The sequence below is a fragment of the Eleginops maclovinus genome, chromosome 8 (assembly GCF_036324505.1).
Source record: "Eleginops maclovinus isolate JMC-PN-2008 ecotype Puerto Natales chromosome 8, JC_Emac_rtc_rv5, whole genome shotgun sequence".
Lineage (NCBI taxonomy): Eukaryota > Metazoa > Chordata > Actinopteri > Perciformes > Eleginopidae > Eleginops > Eleginops maclovinus.
Window position 1 is genome coordinate 594,546 of NC_086356.1, and position 6,316 is coordinate 600,861.

Consider the following 6,316-nt stretch of genomic DNA (forward strand, 5'->3'; position numbering starts at 1 on the left):
AAACTTGAAATTTCTGTGCATAACTCTGAGATTTCACTGAGTGAGTTGAGGCTCTAGCTGCTGAGAGCTTAGCTTCCCACCCCCCCCCCGCAGGCGAGACTGAACGAAACGTCAGACTGACTCATCGATGTGAGACTCCAGATTCAGCAGATTCATATACCTCTATATTAATAAGAAACACAGGACTTATTGCACTGCTGTTTGTCTGTTTACGTGAAGTATTGAAGAGGTTCACGACCAAAAGTACATTTTAGACATGACGATCATCATGGGGGAAGAAAGGCAGCACCCAGTAAAGAGAGTCTGAACGGTCTAAAGGTGGGACACACAACTCTGAACAGAAGTAATCCACCGGGCGAACACAAGGAATAATCCGGAAAGACGGAAAGCTGAACGACCTTTGGAGAGTCAGTGACAACGGACGGACAGACAGACACCGCTGGAGAGGACAGGTAAAGACACCGGGGTTCAGTTTGAATTGTCAGGTTTACTTACAGGTTCCTGATGGAGGGAAATGAACCTCAGGGTTTCTGATTCTCTAGAGGAGAGGAAAGGAGCACTGGACCCTCCTTAGGAAACACTGGACCCTTCTTAGGAAGCACTGGACGCTCCTTAGGAAGCACTGGACGCTCATTAGGAAGGACTGGACCATCCTTATGAAGCACTGGACGCTCCTTAGGAAGCACTGGACGCTCCTTAGGAAGGACTGGACCCTCCTTAGGAAGGGCTGGACCATCCTTAGAAGCACTGGACCCTCCTTAGGAAGGACTGGACCATCCTTATGAAGCACTGGACGCTCCTTAGGAAGCACTGGACGCTCCTTAGGAAGGACTGGACCCTCCTTTAGGAAGGACTAGACCCTCCTTAGGAAGGGCTGGACCATCCTTAGAAGCACTGGACGCTCCTTAGAAAGGACTGGACTCTCCTTAGGAAGCACTGGACGCTCCTTAGGAAGGACTGGACTCTCCTTAGGAAGGACTGGACCCTCCTTAGGAAGGACTGGACCCTCCTTAGGAAGCACTGGACCCTCCTTAGGAAGGACTGGACCCCCCTTAGGAAGGACTGGACCCTCCTTAGGAAGGACTGGACCATCCTTAGGAAGGACTGGACCCTCCTTTAGGAAGGACTGGACCATCCTTAGGAAGGACTGGACCCTCCTTTAGGAAGGACTGGACCCTCCTTAGGAAGGACTGGACCCTCCTTTAGGAAACACTGGACCCTCCTTTAGGAAGGACTGGACCATCCTTAGGAAGGACTGGACCCCCCTTAGGAAGGACTGGACCCTCCTTAGGAAGGACTGGACCATCCTTAGGAAGGACTGGACCCTCCTTTAGGAAACACTGGACCCTCCTTTAGGAAGGACTGGACCCTCCTTAGGAAGCACCGGACCCTCCTTTAGGAAGGACTGGACCCTCCTTAGGAAGGACTGGACCCTCCTTTAGGAAACACTGGACCCTCCTTTAGGAAGGACTGGACCCTCCTTAGGAAGCACTGGACCCTCCTTAGGAAACACTGGACCCTCCTTTAGGAAACACTGGACCCTCCTTTAGGAAGGACTGGACCCTCCTTAGGAAGGACTGGACCTTCCTTTAGGAAACACTGGACCCTCCTTTAGGAAGGACTGGACCCTCCTTAGGAAGCACTGGACCCTCCTTTAGGAAGGACTGGACTCTCCTTAGGAAACACTGGACCCTCCTTTAGGAAGGACTGGACTCTCCTTAGGAAGCACTGGACCCTCCTTTAGGAAGCACTGGACCCTCCTTTAGGAAGCACTGGACCCTCCTTTAGGAAGCACTGGACCCTCCTTTAGGAAGCACTGGACCCTCCTTTAGGAAGCACTGGACCCTCCTTAGGAAGCACTGGACCCTCCTTTAGGAAAGGAAAGGAGAACGTGTGCTGTCCCACGATACCTTGAGGACGCAACATCCAGTCATTCCCTAACCCCTCACATCTTTCCCTGAGGTGACGGAATAGTGGTTAGGAAACACACAGGAGCTCGAGCGCTACCAAGGTCAGCCAGGTGAGGAGCCACAGGGAGAAGAGAGGAAGAAAGAGAGAGAGGGAAAGACAACACACCCACAAAGCCTCCCTGACAGACGGTACAGGTGTTTAAAATAAGAGTAGCTGGAGAGAGGAGCAGGTATTCAGTCAGACGGACAGAGCCAGGGCCTCCAGCTCTTCACTGATACCGGGATGTCTCCTTGATTACAGCGGCTGACGGGGCCCCTGAAGGCAGCACAGCGTCATTAACTCACACAGACCCTCAAATAACCCTGTACTGTATCTGAGGTCTTTGAACGCCTCGTACAGCAGACGCTTTGTTCCTTTAATAAAGATGGAATTATATCTGGATCCAATATCCACTCGCGTCTCATCACGCCGGCTTAATCACATCGGGTGGAAACCAAATCTAATCTCACATCAGGTTCAATTAAAAGTGAACGCACAATCTACTTTACCTTTTGACCAAACGCAGGAAGATTCTCTGCTCTCTAGGATTTTCAGATCTGTGCTTCGAGGAAATGTAGTTTTTACCAGGATGATACGGAGGCCCACAGGTGCCAAACTCCTCCAGCGGGAGAAACAAAAACACAAATCTCTACGCCTTCACGAGGACTTTCACATCCATCCTGACTGTTGTTCTCAGGGCGCTCACCTCTGACCTGTGTGTGTGTGTGTGTGTGTGTGTGTGTGTGTGTGTGTGTGTGTGAAGGAGGGGGAGGGGAGACGAGGAGGGGGTTAGTGTGAGTGTGTGGGCCCTTCTGATCGATGCCTTCAGGTGTTATGGGAATCGTGGCTATCACAGCTGCCGATAAGGAATGATTGGCAAATCAAGAAGTCTCCACCTGAGGCGAGAAGCATGCACACAAACACACACACACACACACACACACACACGTCTCTGTGTACCTGAGTGTGCAGGTTTAAGTGTGTGTCCGTCACTTCCTGTCTCCATGTGTCACCGTTAACTGGACCCCCGGCCGACGGCAGCCATTAGGGTAAATACTTCCTGTCTGAGCGGTCGTTGTGGATACAGAGCAGCTTTAAACGTGCCTCTGAAAGCTCTGTGACTGCTGGGTAATTACAGCTCACACACACACACACACACACACACACACACACACACACACACACACACATACACACACACACACACACACACACACACACACACAGCACGGGGTAAAAGCAGTCTGAATATTTCAAATACCTCCGCTGGAACCCGGAGGAGTCTTTATTCTGGAGATACAGGAAGCTTATTAACCAGAATTTTGTTGATTGACATGTAGCCCCCCCCCATCCTCCTCCTCACCCCTCCATCACCGGGCCCCTTCCTCCCTCACAGACCTGCTCCAGCACCAGCCTCCCTCCCACAGCCTCCGCTCCTCAGACCTCCTCTCGCTCCCTCAGAGGGCCAAGCTCAGGACCCGGGGGGAGTCAGAGCCTTCTCAGATGCTGCCCCCTCCCTCTGGACCCCACTCCCCAAATATTGCACCAATCTCACCAGATCTAAACTGTCCTTTTCAGACCGGCCTTTAGTCTGTAATTAATGTTGTGTTTCACATACAGTTCAAAGTCTGAATGAAGTTAATATTATCACTATTAAAGTGAGGATGAACATCATGTTCCTGTCTTTATGCAATGGCACCAAGTCAAATACAAAGGATCACTTACTCAAGTCTCTCCTTCTAAAATGTAAGGCGCTCTACTTCTACTGGGCGAAGACCACAGGGACTTGGCTTGAGATCCAGTTCAAGTCCCTAAAGACCAAGGTGTACCGAGGTGGAGTCTCAGGGTATTTAAAATGTGTCTTTAAATCACCTTTTAGATGTACTCGTTATAGCATGGCACACATCAAACTACTCAGGATGGTCCCCTGAGAGCGCTGTGAGATCACCACCTCTGAAGCTGATCAGGACACTTTCAAGTTTGAGCTTTGAGTGAAATAGTTGTCTATCAGTTTCTCCACAGCACCGACCCCTTCCTCCCCGACTCCTTCAGGACCGTGGTTTTCCTCCAGACCTCCTCCCTGGTTTCTGAACCCGCTCCTCTTGATCACAAAAGTTTTTCCGTGGTCTTAAAAGACTTTTTAATCAGCCGCCTGTTAAACGCCTCTCAGACGTGATCACTTCACCTCTGCTCACATTAAGGTAAGCTGTAATTTCACTGATTAAATAACCAGGAGGTTCTGATTGTGGAGGAACTCCTCACTGGGAGAAGAGTGGGACTCAGAGAGTGTGTGTGTGTGTGTGTGTGTGTGTGTGTGTGTGTGTGTGTGTGTGTGTGTGTTCGCATCAACTATTTTTCTCGACGTGCCTCCAGCAAATTCACTAGGTTAGCTACGTTACCTAGCTAGCTCACAGCAGATGTGCAGAAGGAGTCATGTGATCACTTTGTTAAGACCAGAAAACATTTCAGGTGCGTCTCTCTTTAGTGTCCCCTGGTCTCCAGATGTGTGCGTCTCTCTTTAGTGTCCCCTGGTCTCCAGCTGTGTGCGTCTCTGTTTAGTGTCCCCTGGTCTCCAGCTGTGTGCGTCTCTCTTTAGTGTCCCCTGGTCTCCAGCTGTGTGCGTCTCTCTTTAGTGTCCCCTGGTCTCCAGCTGTGTGCGTCTCTGTTTAGTGTCCCCTGGTCTCCAGCTGTGTGCGTCTCTCTTTAGTGTCCCCTGGTCTCCAGATGTGTGCGTCTCTCTTTAGTGTCCCCTGGTCTCCAGCTGTGTGCGTCTCTCTTTAGTGTCCCCTGGTCTCCAGCTGTGTGCGTCTCTCTTTAGTGTCCCCTGGTCTCCAGCTGTGTGCGTCTCTCTTTAGTGTCCCCTGGTCTCCAGATGTGTGCGTCTCTCTTTAGTGTCCCCTGGTCTCCAGCTGTGTGCGTCTCTCTTTAGTGTCCCCTGGTCTCCAGCTGTGTGCGTCTCTCTTTAGTGTCCCCTGGTCTCCAGCTGTGTGCGTCTCTCTTTAGTGTCCCCTGGTCTCCAGCTGTGTGCGTCTCTCTTTAGTGTCCCTGGTCTCCAGCTGTGTGCGTCTCTCTTTAGTGTCCCCTGGTCTCCAGCTGTGTGCGTCTCTCTTTAGTGTCCCTGGTCTCCAGCTGTGTGCGTCTCTCTTTAGTGTCCCCTGGTCTCCAGCTGTGTGCGTCTCTCTTTAGTGTCCCCTGGTCTCCAGCTGTGTGCGTCTCTGTTTAGTGTCCCCTGGTCTCCAGCTGTGTGCGTCTCTCTTTAGTGTCCCCTGGTCTCCAGATGTGTGCGTCTCTCTTTAGTGTCCCCTGGTCTCCAGCTGTGTGCGTCTCTCTTTAGTGTCCCCTGGTCTCCAGCTGTGTGCGTCTCTCTTTAGTGTCCCCTGGTCTCCAGCTGTGTGCGTCTCTCTTTAGTGTCCCCTGGTCTCCAGATGTGTGCGTCTCTCTTTAGTGTCCCCTGGTCTCCAGCTGTGTGCGTCTCTCTTTAGTGTCCCCTGGTCTCCAGCTGTGTGCGTCTCTCTTTAGTGTCCCCTGGTCTCCAGCTGTGTGCGTCTCTCTTTAGTGTCCCCTGGTCTCCAGCTGTGTGCGTCTCTCTTTAGTGTCCCCTGGTCTCCAGCTGTGTGCGTCTCTCTTTAGTGTCCCCTGGTCTCCAGCTGTGTGCGTCTCTCTTTAGTGTCCCCTGGTCTCCAGCTGTGTGCGTCTCTCTTTAGTGTCCCCTGGTCTCCAGCTGTGTGCGTCTCTCTTTAGTGTCCCCTGGTCTCCAGCTGTGTGCGTCTCTGTTTAGTGTCCCCTGGTCTCCAGCTGTGTGCGTCTCTCTTTAGTGTCCCCTGGTCTCCAGATGTGTGCGTCTCTCTTTAGTGTCCCCTGGTCTCCAGCTGTGTGCGTCTCTCTTTAGTGTCCCCTGGTCTCCAGCTGTGTGCGTCTCTCTTTAGTGTCCCCTGGTCTCCAGCTGTGTGCGTCTCTCTTTAGTGTCCCCTGGTCTCCAGCTGTGTTCTGAACTGAGTTTCTATATCTGTGTGAAAGACAGGTTGATAGTAACGCAGCATGAACAAATGAAGTACTAAGTTCAGAAAATGTAAAATCATCGCTGAATTCAGAAGAGCAATAACACCATGGAGATTGTTAAAAGTACCGTGACGACCGGTGGTGTGTGTGAGAGTCTGTCTCCTGTCTCCTGCTTCCTGTCTCCTGCTTCCTGTCTCCTGTCTCCTGCTTCCTGTCTCCTGTCTCCTGCTTCCTGTCTCCTGTCTCCTGCTTCCTGTCTCCTTTCTCCTGCTTCCTGTCTCCTATCTCCTGCTTCCTGTCTCCTGCTTCCTGTCTCCTGTCTCCTGCTTCCTGTCTCCTTTCTCATTTCTCCTGCTTCCTGTCTCCT